Source organism: Phyllobates terribilis, unplaced genomic scaffold, assembly GCF_046119375.1.
Source record: "Phyllobates terribilis strain yellow unplaced genomic scaffold, ASM4611937v1 Scaffold_143__1_contigs__length_4665640, whole genome shotgun sequence".
NCBI classification, from domain to species: domain Eukaryota; kingdom Metazoa; phylum Chordata; class Amphibia; order Anura; family Dendrobatidae; genus Phyllobates; species Phyllobates terribilis.
The window spans coordinates 3175282-3194224 of record NW_027362903.1 but is presented as its reverse complement, the minus strand read 5'-3'; positions in this window follow the sequence as shown (position 1 = coordinate 3194224).

Genomic DNA, 18943 nt, shown 5'->3' with positions numbered 1-18943 from the left:
CTAATCCTATTCTGTGTGATACTGTCTGCTGAGCCGTGTATCTAATCCTATCCTGTGTGAAACTGTCTGCTGAGCCGTGTATCTAATCCTGTCCTGTGTGATACTGACTGCTGAGCCGTGTATCTAATCCTATCCTGTGTGATACTGTCTGCTGAGCTGTGTATCTAATCCTGTCCTGTGTGATACTGACTGCTGAGCCGTGTATCTAATCCTATCCTGTGTGATACTGTCTGCTGAGCCGTGTATCTAATCCTATCCTGTGTGATACTGTCTGCTGAGCCGTGTATCTAATCCTATTCTGTGTGATACTGTCTGCTGAGCCGTGTATCTAATCCTATCCTGTGTGATACTGTCTGCTGAGCCGTGTATCTAATCCTGTCCTGTGTGATACTGACTGCTGAGCCGTGTATCTAATCCTATCCTGTGTGATACTGTCTGCTGAGCCGTGTATCTAATGTTATCCTGTGTGATACTGTCTGCTGAGCCGTGTATCTAATCCTATCCTGTGTGATACTGTCTGCTGCGCCATGTATCTAATCCTATCTTGTGTGATACTGTCTGCTGAGCTGTGTATCTAATTCTCTCCTGTGTGATAATGTCTGCTGAGCCGTGTATCTAATCCTATCCTGTGTGATACTGTCTGCTGAGCCGTGTATCTTATCCTATCCTGTGTGATACTGTCTGCTGAGCCGTGTATCTAATGTTATCCTGTGTGATACTGTCTGCTGAGCTGTGTATCTAATCCTGTCCTGTGTGATACTGACTGCTGAGCCGTGTATCTAATCCTATCCCGTGTGATACTGTCTGCTGAGCTGTGTATCTAATCCTCTCCTGTGTGATACTGTCTGCTGAGCCGTGTATCTAATCCTCTCCTGTGTGATACTGTCTGCTGAGCTGTGTATCTAATCCTATCCTGTGTGATACTGTCTGCTGAGCCGTGTATCTAATCCTATCCTGTGTGATACTGTCTGCTGAGCCGTGTATCTAATGCTATCCTGTGTGATACTGACTGCTGAGCTGTGTATCTAATCCTCTGCTGTGTGATACTGTCTGCTGAGCCGTGTATCTAATCCTCTGCTGTGTGATACTGTCTGCTGAGCCGTGTATCTAATTCTATCCTGTGTGATAATGTCTGCTGAGCCGTGTATCTAATCCTATACTGTGTGATACTGTCTGCTGAGCCGTGTATCTAATCCTATCCTGTGTGATACTGTCTGCTGAGCCGTGTATCTAATCCTATCCTGTGTGATACTGTCTGCTGAGCCGTGTATCTAATCCTATCCTGTGTGATACTGTCTGCTAAGCTGTGTATCTAATCCTGTCCTGTGTGTTACTGACTGCTGAGCTGTGTATCTAATCCTATTCTGTGTGATACTGCCTGCTGAGCTGTGTATCTAATCCTCTCCTGTGTGATACTGTCTGCTGAGCCATGTATCTAATCCTCTCCTGTGTGATACTGTCTGCTGAGCTGTGTATCTAATCCTATCCTGTGTGATACTGTCTGCTGAGCCGTGTATCTAATCCTCTCCTGTGTGATACTGTCTGCTGAGCTGTGTATCTAATGCTATCCTGTGTGATACTGTCTGCTGAGCTGTGTATCTAATCCTATCCTGTGTGATACTGACTGCTGAGCCGTGTATCTAATCCTCTGCTGTGTGATACTGTCTGCTGAGCCGTGTATCTAATCCTCTGCTGTGTGATACTGTCTGCTGAGCCGTGTATCTAATCCTCTGCTGTGTGATACTGTCTGCTGAGCCGTGTATCTAATCCTATCCTGTGTGATACTGTCTGCTGAGCCGTGTATCTAATCCTATCCTGTGTGATACTGTCTGCTGAGCTGTGTATCTAATCCTCTCCTGTGTGATAATGTCTGCTGAGCCGTGTATCTAATCCTATCCTGTGTGATAATGTCTGCTGAGCTGTGTATCTAATCCTCTCCTGTGTGATAATGTCTGCTGAGCCGTGTATCTAATCCTATCCTGTGTGATAATGTCTGCTGAGCTGTGTATCTAATCCTATCCTGTGTGATACTGTCTGCTGAGCTGTGTATCTAATCCTCTCCTGTGTGATAATGTCTGCTGAGCCGTGTATCTAATCCTATCCTGTGTGATAATGTCTGCTGAGCTGTGTATCTAATCCTCTCCTGTGTGATAATGTCTGCTGAGCTGTGTATCTAATCCTCTCCTGTGTGATAATGTCTGCTGAGCCGTGTATCTAATCCTATCCTGTGTGATAATGTCTGCTGAGCCGTGTATCTAATCCTATCCTGTGTGATACTGTCTGCTGAGCTGTGTATCTAATCCTCTCCTGTGTGATAATGTCTGCTGAGCCGTGTATCTAATCCTATCCTGTGTGATAATGTCTGCTGAGCTGTGTATCTAATCCTATCCTGTGTGATACTGTCTGCTGAGCCGTGTATCTAATCCTATCCTGTGTGATACTGTCTGCTGAGCTGTGTATCTAATCCTCTCCTGTGTGATAATGTCTGCTGAGCCGTGTATCTAATCCTATCCTGTGTGATACTGTCTGCTGAGCTGTGTATCTAATCCTCTCCTGTGTGATAATGTCTGCTGAGCCGTGTATCTAATCCTATCCTGTGTGATACTGTCTGCTGAGCCGTGTATCTAATCCTATCCTGTGTGATACTGTCTGCTGAGCCGTGTATCTAATCCTATCCTGTGTGATACTGTCTGCTGAGCTGTGTATCTAATCCTCTCCCGTGTGATACTGTCTGCTGAGCCGTGTATCTAATCCTATCCTGTGTGATACTGTCTGCTGAGCTGTGTGTCTAATCCTCTCCTGTGTGATACTGTCTGCTGAGCTGTGTATCTAATCCTCTCCTGTGTGATAATGTCTGCTGAGCCGTGTATCTAATCCTATCTTGTGTGATACTGCCTGCTGAGCTGTGTATCTAATCCTATCCTGTGTGATACTGTCTGCTGAGCCGTGTATCTAATCCTATCCTGTGTGATACTGTCTGCTGAGCCGTGTATCTAATCCTATCCTGTGTGATACTGTCTGCTGAGCCGTGTATCTAATCCTCTGCTGTGTGATACTGTCTGCTGAGCCGTGTATCTAATCCTCTGCTGTGTGATACTGTCTGCTGAGCCGTGTATCTAATCCTATCCTGTGTGATACTGTCTGCTGAGCCGTGTATCTAATCCTATCCTGTGTGATAATGTCTGCTGAGCCGTGTATCTAATCCTATCCTGTGTGATACTGTCTGCTGAGCCGTGTATCTAATCCTATCCTGTGTGATACAGTCTCCGGGGCCGTGTATCTAATCCTATCCTGTGTGATACTGTCTGCTGAGCCGTGTATCTAATCCTATCCTGTGTGATACTGTCTGCTGAGCCGTGTATCTAATCCTATCCTGTGTGATAATGTCTGCTGAGCCGTGTATCTAATCCTATCCTGTGTGATACTGTCTGCTGAGCCGTGTATCTAATCCTCTCCTGTGTGATAATGTCTGCTGAGCCGTGTATCTAATCCTATCCTGTGTGATAATGTCTGCTGAGCTGTGTATCTAATCCTCTCCTGTGTGATAATGTCTGCTGAGCTGTGTATCTAATCCTCTCCTGTGTGATAATGTCTGCTGAGCCGTGTATCTAATCCTATCCTGTGTGATAATGTCTGCTGAGCCGTGTATCTAATCCTATCCTGTGTGATACTGTCTGCTGAGCTGTGTATCTAATCCTCTCCTGTGTGATAATGTCTGCTGAGCCGTGTATCTAATCCTATCCTGTGTGATAATGTCTGCTGAGCTGTGTATCTAATCCTATCCTGTGTGATACTGTCTGCTGAGCCGTGTATCTAATCCTATCCTGTGTGATACTGTCTGCTGAGCTGTGTATCTAATCCTCTCCTGTGTGATAATGTCTGCTGAGCCGTGTATCTAATCCTATCCTGTGTGATACTGTCTGCTGAGCTGTGTATCTAATCCTCTCCTGTGTGATAATGTCTGCTGAGCCGTGTATCTAATCCTATCCTGTGTGATACTGTCTGCTGAGCCGTGTATCTAATCCTATCCTGTGTGATACTGTCTGCTGAGCCGTGTATCTAATCCTATCCTGTGTGATACTGTCTGCTGAGCTGTGTATCTAATCCTCTCCCGTGTGATACTGTCTGCTGAGCCGTGTATCTAATCCTATCCTGTGTGATACTGTCTGCTGAGCTGTGTGTCTAATCCTCTCCTGTGTGATACTGTCTGCTGAGCTGTGTATCTAATCCTCTCCTGTGTGATAATGTCTGCTGAGCCGTGTATCTAATCCTATCTTGTGTGATACTGCCTGCTGAGCTGTGTATCTAATCCTATCCTGTGTGATACTGTCTGCTGAGCCGTGTATCTAATCCTATCCTGTGTGATACTGTCTGCTGAGCCGTGTATCTAATCCTATCCTGTGTGATACTGTCTGCTGAGCCGTGTATCTAATCCTCTGCTGTGTGATACTGTCTGCTGAGCCGTGTATCTAATCCTCTGCTGTGTGATACTGTCTGCTGAGCCGTGTATCTAATCCTATCCTGTGTGATACTGTCTGCTGAGCCGTGTATCTAATCCTATCCTGTGTGATAATGTCTGCTGAGCCGTGTATCTAATCCTATCCTGTGTGATACTGTCTGCTGAGCCGTGTATCTAATCCTATCCTGTGTGATACAGTCTCCGGGGCCGTGTATCTAATCCTATCCTGTGTGATACTGTCTGCTGAGCCGTGTATCTAATCCTATCCTGTGTGATACTGTCTGCTGAGCCGTGTATCTAATCCTATCCTGTGTGATAATGTCTGCTGAGCCGTGTATCTAATCCTATCCTGTGTGATACTGTCTGCTGAGCCGTGTATCTAATCCTCTCCTGTGTGATACTGTCTGCTGAGCTGTGTATCTAATCCTCTCCTGTGTGATAATGTCTGCTGAGCCGTGTATCTAATCCTATCTTGTGTGATACTGCCTGCTGAGCTGTGTATCTAATCCTATCCTGTGTGATACTGTCTGCTGAGCCGTGTATCTAATCCTATCCTGTGTGATACTGTCTGCTGAGCCATGTATCTAATCCTATCCTGTGTGATACTGTCTGCTGAGCTGTGTATCTAATCCTCTCCTGTGTGATACTGTCTGCTGAGCTGTGTATCTAATCCTCTCCTGTGTGATACTGTCTGCTGAGCCGTGTATCTAATCCTCTCCTGTGTGATACTGTCTGCTGAGCCGTGTATCTAATCCTATCCTGTGTGATACTGTCTGCTGAGCCGTGTATCTAATCCTATCCCGTGTGATACTGTCTGCTGAGCCGTGTATCTAATCCTATCCTGTGTGATACTGTCTGCTGAGCTGTGTATCTAATCCTCTCCTGTGTGATAATGTCTGCTGAGCCGTGTATCTAATCCTATCCTGTGTGATAATGTCTGCTGAGCCGTGTATCTAATCCTATCCTGTGTGATACTGTCTGCTGAGCCGTGTATCTAATCCTATCCTGTGTGATACTGTCTGCTGAGCCGTGTATCTAATCCTATCCTGTGTGATAATGTCTGCTGAGCCGTGTATCTAATCCTATCCTGTGTGATACTGTCTGCTGAGCCGTGTATCTAATCCTATCCCGTGTGATACTGTCTGCTGAGCCGTGTATCTAATCCTATCCTGTGTGATAATGTCTGCTGAGCTGTGTATCTAATCCTCTCCTGTGTGATACTGTCTGCTGAGCTGTGTATCTAATCCTCTCCTGTGTGATAATGTCTGCTGAGCCGTGTATCTAATCCTATCTTGTGTGATACTGTCTGCTGAGCCGTGTATCTAATCCTATCCTGTGTGATACTGTCTGCTGAGCCGTGTATCTAATCCTATCCTGTGTGATACTGTCTGCTGAGCCGTGTATCTAATCCTATCCTGTGTGATACTGTCTGCTGAGCCGTGTATCTCATCCTATCCTGTGTGATACTGTCTGCTGAGCCGTGTATCTAATCCTATCCTGTGTGATACTGTCTGCTGAGCCGTGTATCTAATCCTCTGCTGTGTGATACTGTCTGCTGAGCCGTGTATCTAATCCTCTGCTGTGTGATACTGTCTGCTGAGCCGTGTATCTAATCCTATCCTGTGTGATACTGTCTGCTGAGCCGGGTATCTAATCCTATCCTGTGTGATAATGTCTGCTGAGCCGTGTATCTAATCCTATCCTGTGTGATACTGTCTGCTGAGCCGTGTATCTAATCCTATCCTGTGTGATACTGTCTGCTGAGCCGTGTATCTAATCCTCTCCTGTGTGATACTGTCTGCTGAGCTGTGTATCTAATCCTCTCCTGTGTGATAATGTCTGCTGAGCCGTGTATCTAATCCTATCCTGTGTGATACTGTCTGCTGAGCCGTGTATCTAATCCTATCCTGTGTGATACTATCTGCTGAGCCGTGTATCTAATCCTATCCCGTGTGATACTGTCTGCTGAGCTGTGTATCTAATCCTGTCCTGTGTGATACTGACTGCTGAGCTCTGTATCTAATCCTATCCTGTGTGATACTGTCTGCTGAGCCGTGTATCTAATGCTATCCTGTGTGATACTGTCTGCTGAGCTGTGTATCTAATCCTATCCTGTGTGATACTGTCTGCTGAGCCGTGTATCTAATCCTCTCCTGTGTGATACTGTCTGCTGAGCCGTGTATCTAATCCTCTCCTGTGTGATACTGTCTGCTGAGCTGTGTATCTAATCCTCTCCTGTGTGATAATGTCTGCTGAGCTGTGTATCTAATCCTATCCTGTGTGATACTGTCTGCTGAGCCGTGTATCTAATCCTATCCTGTGTGATACTGTCTGCTGAGCCGTGTATCTAATCCTATCCTGTGTGATACTGTCTGCTGAGCCGTGTATCTAATCCTATCCTGTGTGATACTGTCTGCTGAGCCGTGTATCTAATCCTATCCTGTGTGATACTGTCTGCTGAGCCGTGTATCTAATCCTATCCTGTGTGATACTGTCTGCTGAGCCGTGTATCTAATCCTATCCTGTGTGATACTATCTGCTGAGCCATGTATCTAATCCTATCTTGTGTGATACTGCCTGCTGAGCTGTGTATCTAATCCTATCCTGTGTGATACTGTCTGCTGAGCCGTGTATCTAATCCTATCCTGTGTGATAATGTCTGCTGAGCCGTGTATCTAATCCTATCCTGTGTGATACTGTCTGCTGAGCCGTGTATCTAATCCTATCCTGTGTGATACTGTCTGCTGAGCCGTGTATCTAATCCTATCCTGTGTGATACTGTCTGCTGAGCCGTGTATCTAATCCTGTCCTGTGTGATACTGTCTGCTGAGCCGTGTATCTAATCCTATCCTGTGTGATACTATCTGCTGAGCCGTGTATCTAATCCTATCTTGTGTGATACTGCCTGCTGAGCTGTGTATCTAATCCTATCCTGTGTGATACTGTCTGCTGAGCCGTGTATCTAATCCTATCCTGTGTGATAATGTCTGCTGAGCCGTGTATCTAATCCTATCCTGTGTGATACTGTCTGCTGAGCCGTGTATCTAATCCTATCCTGTGTGATACTGTCTGCTGAGCTGTGTATCTAATCCTGTCCTGTGTGATACTGTCTGCTGAGCTGTGTATCTAATCCTATTCTGTGCGATACTGCCTGCTGAGCTGTGTATCTAATCCTGTCCTGTGTGATACTGACTGCTGAGCTCTGTATCTAATCCTCTCCTGTGTGATACTGTCTGCTGAGCCGTGTATCTAATCCTCTGCTGTGTGATACTGTCTGCTGAGCCGTGTATCTAATCCTATCCTGTGTGATACTCTCTGCTGAGCTGTGTATCTAATCCTATCCTGTGTGATACTGCCTGCTGAGCTGTGTATCTAATCCTGTCCTGTGTGATACTGACTGCTGAGCTCTGTATCTAATCCTCTCCTGTGTGATACTGTCTGCTGAGCCGTGTATCTAATCCTCTGCTGTGTGATACTGTCTGCTGAGCTGTGTATCTAATCCTATCCTGTGTGATACTGTCTGCTGAGCTGTGTATCTAATCCTATCCTGTGTGATACTGACTGCTGAGCTGTGTATCTAATCCTATTCTGTGTGATACTGACTGCTGAGCCGTGTATCTAATCCTCTCCTGTGTGATACTGTCTGCTGAGCCGTGTATCTAATCCTATCTTTTGTGATACTGCCTGCTGAGCTGTGTATCTGATCCTATCCTGTGTGATACTGTCTGCTGAGCCGTGTATCTAATCCTATCCTGTGTGATACTGTCTGCTGAGTCGTGTATCTAATCCTATCCTGTGTGATACTGTCTGCTGAGCCGTGTATCTAATCCTCTGCTGTGTGATACTGTCTGCTGAGCCGTGTATCTAATCCTCTGCTGTGTGATACTGTCTGCTGAGCCGTGTATCTAATCCTATCCTGTGTGATACTGTCTGCTGAGCCGTGTATCTAATCCTATCCTGTGTGATACTGTCTGCTGAGCCATGTATCTAATCCTATCCTGTGTGATAATGTCTGCTGAGCCGTGTATCTAATCCTCTCCTGTGTGATACTCTCTGCTGAGCCGTGTATCTAATCCTATCCTGTGTGATACTGTCTGCTGAGCTGTGTATCTAATCCTATCCTGTGTGATACTGTCTGCTGAGCCGTGTATCTAATCCTATCCTGTGTGATACTGTCTGCTGAGCCGTGTATCTAATCCTATCCTGTGTGATACTGTCTGCTGAGCCGTGTATCTAATCCTATCCTGTGTGATACTGTCTGCTGAGCCGTGTATCTAATCCTATCCTGTGTGATACTGTCTGCTGAGCCGTGTATCTAATCCTATCCTGTGTGATACTGTCTGCTGAGCCGTGTATCTAATCCTATCCCGTGTGATACTGTCTGCTGAGCCGTGTATCTAATCCTCTCCTGTGTGATACTGTCTGCTGAGCTGTGTAACTAATCCTCTCCTGTGTGATAATGTCTGCTGAGCCGTGTATCTAATCCTATCCTGTGTGATACTGTCTGTTGAGCCGTGTATCTCATCCTATCCTGTGTGATACTATCTGCTGAGCCGTGTATCTAATCCTCTCCTGTGTGATACTGCCTGCTGAGCTCTGTATCTAATCCTATCCTGTGTGATACTGTCTGCTGAGCCGTGTATCTAATGCTATCCTGTGCGATACTGTCTGCTGAGCTGTGTATCTAATCCTATCCCGTGTGATACTGTCTGCTGAGCCGTGTATCTAATCCTCTCCTGTGTGATACTGTCTGCTGAGCTGTGTATCTAATCCTCTCCTGTGTGATAATGTCTGCTGAGCCGTGTATCTAATCCTATCCTGTGTGATACTGTCTGCTGAGCCGTGTATCTAATCCTATCCTGTGTGATACTATCTGCTGAGCCGTGTATCTAATCCTATCCCGTGTGATACTGTCTGCTGAGCTGTGTATCTAATCCTGTCCTGTGTGATACTGACTGCTGAGCTCTGTATCTAATCCTATCCTGTGTGATACTGTCTGCTGAGCCGTGTATCTAATGCTATCCTGTGTGATACTGTCTGCTGAGCTGTGTATCTAATCCTATCCTGTGTGATACTGTCTGCTGAGCCGTGTATCTAATGCTATCCTGTGTGATACTGTCTGCTGAGCTGTGTATCTAATCCTATCCTTTGTGATACTGTCTGCTGAGCTGTGTATCTAACGCTATCCTGTGTGATACTGTCTTTTGAGCCGTGTATCTAATCCTATCCTGTGTGATACTGTGTGCTGAGCAGTGTATCTAATCCTATCCTGTGCGATACTGTGTGCTGAGCAGTGTATCTAATCCTCTCCTGTGTGATACTGTCTGCTGAGCCGTGTATCTAATCCTCTCCTGTGTGATACTGTCTGCTGAGCTGTGTATCTAATCCTATCCTGTGTGATACTGTCTGCCGAGCTGTGTATCTAATCCTCTCCTATGTGATACTGTCTGCTGAGCCGTGTATCTAATCCTCTCCTGTGTGATACTGTCTGCTGAGCCGTGTATCTAATCCTCTGCTGTGTGATACTGTCTGCTGAGCTCTGTATCTAATCCTCTCCTGTGTGATACTGTCTGCTGAGCCGTGTATCTAATCCTCTGCTGTGTGATACTGTCTGCTGAGCTGTGTATCTAATCCTATCCTGTGTGATACTGTCTGCTGAGCTCTGTATCTAATCCTCTCCTGTGTGATACTGTCTGCTGAGCCGTGTATCTAATCCTCTCCTGTGTGATACTGTCTGCTGAGCTGTGTATCTAATCCTCTCCTGTGTGATACTGTCTGCTGAGCTCTGTATCTAATCCTCTCCTGTGTGATACTGTCTGCTGAGCCGTGTATCTAATCCTCTCCTGTGTGATACTGTCTGCTGAGCTGTGTATCTAATCCTCTCCTGTGTGATTCTGTCTGCTGAGCTCTGTATCTAATCCTATCCTGTGTGATACTGTCTGCTGAGCCGTGTATCTAATCCTCTGCTGTGTGATACTGTCTGCTGAGCTCTGTATCTAATCCTCTCCTGTGTGATACTGTCTGCTGAGCCGTGTATCTAATCCTCTGCTGTGTGATACTGTCTGCTGAGCTCTGTATCTAATCCTCTCCTGTGTGATACTGTCTGCTGAGCCGTGTATCTAATCCTCTGCTGTGTGATACTGTCTGCTGAGCTCTGTATCTAATCCTCTCCTGTGTGATACTGTCTGCTGAGCCGTGTATCTAATCCTCTCCTGTGTGATACTGTCTGCTGAGCCGTGTATCTAATCCTATCCCGTGTGATACTGTCTGCTGAGCCGTGTATCTAATCCTCTCCTGTGTGATACTGTCTGCTGAGCTGTGTATCTAATCCTCTCCTGTGTGATAATGTCTGCTGAGCCGTGTATCTAATCCTATCCTGTGTGATACTGTCTGTTGAGCCGTGTATCTCATCCTATCCTGTGTGATACTATCTGCTGAGCCGTGTATCTAATCCTCTCCTGTGTGATACTGCCTGCTGAGCTCTGTATCTAATCCTATCCTGTGTGATACTGTCTGCTGAGCCGTGTATCTAATGCTATCCTGTGCGATACTGTCTGCTGAGCTGTGTATCTAATCCTATCCCGTGTGATACTGTCTGCTGAGCCGTGTATCTAATCCTCTCCTGTGTGATACTGTCTGCTGAGCTGTGTATCTAATCCTCTCCTGTGTGATAATGTCTGCTGAGCCGTGTATCTAATCCTATCCTGTGTGATACTGTCTGCTGAGCCGTGTATCTAATCCTATCCTGTGTGATACTATCTGCTGAGCCGTGTATCTAATCCTATCCCGTGTGATACTGTCTGCTGAGCTGTGTATCTAATCCTGTCCTGTGTGATACTGACTGCTGAGCTCTGTATCTAATCCTATCCTGTGTGATACTGTCTGCTGAGCCGTGTATCTAATGCTATCCTGTGTGATACTGTCTGCTGAGCTGTGTATCTAATCCTATCCTGTGTGATACTGTCTGCTGAGCCGTGTATCTAATGCTATCCTGTGTGATACTGTCTGCTGAGCTGTGTATCTAATCCTATCCTTTGTGATACTGTCTGCTGAGCTGTGTATCTAATGCTATCCTGTGTGATACTGTCTTTTGAGCCGTGTATCTAATCCTATCCTGTGTGATACTGTGTGCTGAGCAGTGTATCTAATCCTATCCTGTGCGATACTGTGTGCTGAGCAGTGTATCTAATCCTCTCCTGTGTGATACTGTCTGCTGAGCCGTGTATCTAATCCTCTCCTGTGTGATACTGTCTGCTGAGCTGTGTATCTAATCCTATCCTGTGTGATACTGTCTGCCGAGCTGTGTATCTAATCCTCTCCTATGTGATACTGTCTGCTGAGCCGTGTATCTAATCCTCTCCTGTGTGATACTGTCTGCTGAGCCGTGTATCTAATCCTCTGCTGTGTGATACTGTCTGCTGAGCTCTGTATCTAATCCTCTCCTGTGTGATACTGTCTGCTGAGCCGTGTATCTAATCCTCTGCTGTGTGATACTGTCTGCTGAGCTGTGTATCTAATCCTATCCTGTGTGATACTGTCTGCTGAGCTCTGTATCTAATCCTCTCCTGTGTGATACTGTCTGCTGAGCCGTGTATCTAATCCTCTCCTGTGTGATACTGTCTGCTGAGCTGTGTATCTAATCCTCTCCTGTGTGATACTGTCTGCTGAGCTCTGTATCTAATCCTCTCCTGTGTGATACTGTCTGCTGAGCCGTGTATCTAATCCTCTCCTGTGTGATACTGTCTGCTGAGCTGTGTATCTAATCCTCTCCTGTGTGATACTGTCTGCTGAGCTCTGTATCTAATCCTCTCCTGTGTGATACTGTCAGCTGAGCCGTGTATCTAATCCTATCCTGTGTGATACTGTCAGCTGAGCCATGTATCTAATCCTCTCCTGTGTGATACTGTCTGCTGAGCCGTGTATCTAATCCTCTGCTGTGTGATACTGTCTGCTGAGCTGTGTATCTAATCCTCTCCTGTGTGATACTGTCTGCTGAGCTGTGTATCTAATCCTCTCCTGTGTGATTCTGTCTGCTGAGCTCTGTATCTAATCCTATCCTGTGTGATACTGTCTGCTGAGCCGTGTATCTAATCCTCTGCTGTGTGATACTGTCTGCTGAGCTCTGTATCTAATCCTCTCCTGTGTGATACTGTCTGCTGAGCCGTGTATCTAATCCTCTGCTGTGTGATACTGTCTGCTGAGCTCTGTATCTAATCCTCTCCTGTGTGATACTGTCTGCTGAGCCGTGTATCTAATCCTCTGCTGTGTGATACTGTCTGCTGAGCTCTGTATCTAATCCTCTCCTGTGTGATACTGTCTGCTGAGCCGTGTATCTAATCCTCTCCTGTGTGATACTGTCTGCTGAGCCGTGTATCTAATCCTATCCTGTGTGATACTGTCTGCTGAGCTCTGTATCTAATCCTCTCCTGTGTGATACTGTCTGCTGAGCCGTGTATCTAATCCTCTCCTGTGTGATACTGTCTGCTGAGCTGTGTATCTAATCCTCTCCTGTGTGATACTGTCTGCTGAGCTCTGTATCTAATCCTCTCCTGTGTGATACTGTCAGCTGAGCCGTGTATCTAATCCTATCCTGTGTGATACTGTCTGCTGAGCCGTGTATCTAATCCTATCCTGTGTGATACTGTCTGCTGAGCTGTGTATCTAATCCTCTCCTGTGTGATACTGTCTGCTGAGCCGTGTATCTAATCCTCTGCTGTGTGATACTGTCTGCTGAGCCGTGTATCTAATCCTCTGCTGTGTGATACTGTCTGCTGAGCCGTGTATCTAATCCTATCCTGTGTGATACTGTCTGCTGAGCCGTGTATCTAATCCTCTCCTGTGTGATACTGTCTGCTGAGTCGTGTATCTAATCCTATCCTGTGTGATACTGTCTGCTGAACCGTGTATCTAATCCTATCCTGTGTGATACTGTCTGCTGAGCCGTGTATCTAATCCAGTCCTGTGTGATACTGTCTGCTGAGCCGTGTATCTAATCCTATCCTGTGTGATACTGTCTGCTGAGCCGTGTATGTAATCCTCTCCTGTGTGATAATGTCTGCTGAGCCGTGTATATAATCCTCTCCTGTGTGATACTGTCTGCTGAGCTGTGTATCTAATCCTCTCCTGTGTGATACTGTCTACTGAGCTCTGTATCTAATCCTCTCCTGTGTGATACTGTCTGCTGAGCCGTGTATCTAATCCTATCCTGTGTGATACTGTCAGCTGAGCCATGTATCTAATCCTCTCCTGCGTGATACTGTCTGCTGAGCCGTGTATCTAATCCTCTCCTGTGTGATACCGTCTGCTGAGCCGTGTATCTAATCCTCTCCTGTGTGATACTGTCTGCTGAGCCGTGTATCTAATCCTATCCTGTGTGATACTGTCTGCTGAGCCGTGTATCTAATCCTCTGCTGTGTGATACTGTCTGCTGAGCTCTGTATCTAATCCTCTGCTGTGTGATACTGTCTGCTGAGCTCTGTATCTAATCCTCTCCTGTGTGATAATGTCTGCTGAGCCGTGTATCTAATCCTATCCTGTGTGATACTGTCTGCTGAGCTGTGTATCTAATCCTCTCCTGTGTGATACTGTCTGCTGAGCCATGTATCTAATCCTCTCCTGTGTGATACTGTCTGCTGAGCCGTGTATCTAATCCTATCCTGTGTGATACTGTCTGCTGAGCCGTGTATCTAATCCTCTGCTGTGTGATACTGTCTGCTGAGCCGTGTATCTAATCCTCTGCTGTGTGATACTGTCTGCTGAGTCGTGTATCTAATCCTATCCTGTGTGATACTGTCTGCTGAACCGTGTATCTAATCCTATCCTGTGTGATACTGTCTGCTGAGCCGTGTATCTAATCCTCTGCTGTGTGATACTGTCTGCTGAGCCGTGTATCTAATCCTCTCCTGTGTGATACTGTCTGCTCAGTCGTGTATCTAATCCTAACCTGTGTGATACTGTCTGCTGAACCGTGTATCTAATCATATCCTGTGTGATACTGTCTGCTGAGCTGTGTATCTAATCCAGTCCTGTGTGATACTGTCTGCTGAGCCGTGTATCTAATCCTATCCTGTGTGATACTGTCTGCTGAGCTCTGTATCTAATCCTCTCCTGTGTGATACTGTCTGCTGAACCGTGTATCTAATCCTCTGCTGTGTGATACTGTCTGCTGAGTCGTGTATCTAATCCTCTCCTGTGTGATACAGTCTGCTGAGCCGTGTATCTAATCCTCTCCTGTGTGATACTGTCTGCTGAGCCGTGTATCTAATCCTCTGCTGTGTGATACTGTCTGCTGAGCTCTGTATCTAATCCTCTCCTGTGTGATACTGTCTGCTGAGCCGTGTATCTAATCCTATCCTGTGTGATACTGTCTGCTGAGCTGTGTATCTAATCCTCTCCTGTGTGATACTGTGTGCTGAGCCGTGTATCTAATCCTATCCTGTGTGATACTGTCTGCTGAGCTGTGTATCTAATCCTCTCCTGTGTGATACTGACTGCTGAGCCGTGTATCTAATCCTATCCTGTGTGATACTGTCTGCTGAGCCGTGTATCTAATCCTATCCTGTGTGATACTGACTGCTGAGCCGTGTATCTAATCCTCTCCTGTGTGATACTGACTGCTGAGCCGTGTATCTAATCCTGTCCTGTGTGATACTGACTGCTGAGCTGTGTATCTAATCCTCTCCTGTGTGATACTGACTGCTGAGCCGTGTATCTAATCCTGTCCTGTGTGATACTGACTGCTGAGCTGTGTATCTAATCCTCTCCTGTGTGATACTGTCTGCTGAGCTATGTATCTAATCCTATCCTGTGTGATACTGTCTGCTGAGCTGTGTATCTAATCCTATCCTGTGTGATAGTGTCTGCTGAGCCGTGTATCTAATCCTATCATGTGTGATACTCTCTTCTGAGCAGTGTATCTAATCCTATCCTGTGTGATACTGTCTGCTGAGCCGTGTATCTAATCCTATCCTGTGTGATACTCTCTTCTGAGCAGTGTATCTAATCCTCTCCTGTGTGATACTGTCTGCTGAGCCGTGTATCTAATCCTATCCTGTGTGATACTGTCTGCTGAGCCGTGTATCTAATCCTCTCCTGTGTGATACTGTCTGCTGAGCTGTGTATCTAATCCTCTCCTGTGTGATACTGTCTGCTGAGCCGTGTATCTAATCCTATCCTGTGTGATACTGTCTGCTGAGCCGTGTATCTAATCCTATCCTGTGTGATACTGTCTGCTGAGCTGTGTATCTAATCCTATCCTGTGTGATACTGTCTGCTGAGCCGTGTATCTAATCCTCTCCTGTGTGATACCGTCTGTTGAGCTGCGTATCTAATCCTCTCCTGTGTGATACTGTCTGCTGAGCCATGTATCTAATCCTCTCCTGTGTGATACCGTCTGTTGAGCTGCGTATCTAATCCTCTCCTGTGTGATACTGTCTGCTGAGCCGTGTATCTAATCCTATCCTGTGTGATACTGTCTGCTGAGCTGTGTATCTAATCCTATCCTGTGTGATACTGTCTGCTGAGCCGTGTATCTAATCCTCTCCTGTGTGATACCGTCTGCTGAGCTGTGTATCTAATCCTATCCTGTGTGATACTGACTGCTGAGCCGTGTATCTAATCCTCTCCTGTGTGATACTGACTGCTGAGCTGTGTATCTAATCCTATCCTGTGTGATACTGTCTGCTGAGCTGTGTATCTAATCCTATCCTGTGTGATACTGTCTGCTGAGCCCTGTATCTAATCCTATCCTGTGTGATACTGACTGCTGAGCCGTGTATCTAATCCTCTCCTGTGTGATACTGTCTGCTGAGCCCTGTATCTAATCCTATCCTGTGTGATACTGTCTGCTGAGCCGTGTATCTAATCCTCTCCTGTGTGATACTGACTGCTGAGCCGTGTATCTAATCCTATCCTGTGTGATACTGTCTGCTGAGCCGTGTATCTAATCCTCTCCTGTGTGATACTGACTGGTGAGCCGTGTATCTAATCCTATCCTGTGTGATACTGTCTGCTGAGCCGTGTATCTAATCCTGTCCTGTGTGATACTGTCTGCTGAGCCCTGTATCTAATCCTCTCCTGTGTGATACTGTCTGCTGAGCCGTGTATCTAATCCTATCCTGTGTGATAATGACTGCTGAGCCGTGTATCTAATCCTGTCCTGTGTGATACTGTCTGCTGAGCCCTGTATCTAATCCTATCCTGTGTGATACTGACTGCTGAGCCGTGTATCTAATCCTATCCTGTGTGATACTGTCTGCTGAGCCGTGTATCTAATCCTGTCCTGTGTGATACTGTCTGCTGAGCCCTGTATCTAATCCTCTCCTGTGTGATACTGTCTGCTGAGCCGTGTATCTAATCCTATCCTGTGTGATAATGACTGCTGAGCCGTGTATCTAATCCTCTCCTGTGTGATACTGACTGCTGAGCTGTGTATCTAATCCTATCCTGTGTGATACTGTCTGCTGAGCTGTGTATCTAATCCTATCCTGTGTGATACTGTCTGCTGAGCCCTGTATCTAATCCTCTCCTGTGTGATACTGACTGCTGAGCCGTGTATCTAATCCTCTCCTGTGTGATACTGACTGCTGAGCCGTGTATCTAATCCTGTCCTGTGTGATACTGTCTGCTGAGCCGTGTATCTAATCCTGTCCTGTGTGATACTGACTGCTGAGCCGTGTATCTAATCCTATCCTGTGTGATACTGTCTGCTCAGCTGTGTATCTAATCCTATCCTGTGTGATACTGTCTGCTGAGCTGTGTATCTAATCCTATCCTGTGTGATACTGTCTGCTGAGCCGTGTATCTAATCCTGTCCTGTGTGATACTGACTGCTGAGCCGTGTATCTAATGCTATCCTGTGTGATACTGTCTGCTGAGCTGTGTATCTAATCCTATCCTGTGTGATACTTTCTGCTGAGCTGTGTATCTAATCCTATCCTGTGTGATACTGTCTGCTGAGCAGTGTATCTAATCCTATCCTGTGTGATACTGTCTGCTCAGCCGTGTATCTAATCCTATCCTGTGTGATACTGTCTGCTGAGCTGTGTATCTAATCCTATCCTGTGTGATACTGTCTGCTGAGCTGTGTATCTAATCCTATCCTGTGTGATACTGTCTGCTGAGCAGTGTATCTAATCCTATCCTGTGTGATACTGTCTGCTCAGCCGTGTATCTAATCCTATCCTGTGTGATACTGTCTGCTGAGCCGTGTATCTAATCCTATCCTGTGTGATACTGTCTGCTGAGCTGTGTATCTAATCCTATCCTGTGTGATACTGTCTGCTGAGCCGTGTATCTAATCCTATCCTGTGTGATACTGTCTGCTGAGCTGTGTATCTAATCCTCTCCTGTGTGATACTGTCTGCTGAGCTGTGTATCTAATCCTATCCTGTGTGATACTGTCTGCTGAACCGTGTATCTAATCCTATCCTGTGTGATACTGTCTGCTGAGCCGTGTATCTAATCCTATCCTGTGTGATACTGTCTGCTGAGCTCTGTATCTAATCCTCTCCTGTGTGATACTGTCTGCTGAGCTGTGTATCTAATCCTATCCTGTGTGATACTGTCTGCTGAGCCGTGTATCTAATCCTATCCTGTGTGATACTGTCTGCTGAGCCGTGTATCTAATCCTATCCTGTGTGATACTGTCTGCTGAGCCGTGTATCTAATCCTCTCCTGTGTGATACTGTCTGCTGAGCTGTGTATCTAATCCTATCCTGTGTGATACTGTCTGCTCAGCTGTGTATCTAATCCTATCCTGTGTGATACTGTCTGCTGAGCCGTGTATCTAATCCTCTGCTGTGTGATACTGTCTGCTGAGCCGTGTATTTAATCCTATCCTGTGTGATACTGTCTGCTGAGCCGTGTATCTAATCCTATCCTGTGTGATACTGTCTGCTGAGCCGTGTATCTAATCCTATCCTGTGTGATACTGTCTGCTGAGCTGTGTATCTAATCCTATCCTGTGTGATACTGTCTGCTGAGCCGTGTATCTAATCCTCTGCTGTGTGATACTGTCTGCTGAGCCGTGTATCTAATCCTATCCTGTGTGATACTGTCTGCTGAGCCGTGTATCTAATCCTATCCTGTGTGATACTGTCTGCTGAGCCGTGTATCTAATCCTCTCCTGTGTGATACTGTCTGCTGAGCCGTGTATCTAATCCTATCCTGTGTGATACTGTCTGCTGAGCCGTGTATCTAATCCTATCCTGTGTGATACTGTCTGCTGAGCTGTGTATCTAATCCTCTGCTGTGTGATACTGTCTGCTGAGCTGTGTATCTAATCCTATCCTGTGTGATACTGTCTGCTGAGCTGTGTATCTAATCCTATCCTGTGTGATACTGTCTGCTGAGCCGTGTATCTAATCCTATCCCGTGTGATACTGTCTGCTGAGCTGTGTATCTAATCCTATCCTGTGTGATACTGTCTGCTGAGCCGTGTATCTAATCCTCTCCTGTGTGATACCATCTGTTTTTGCAGTAACT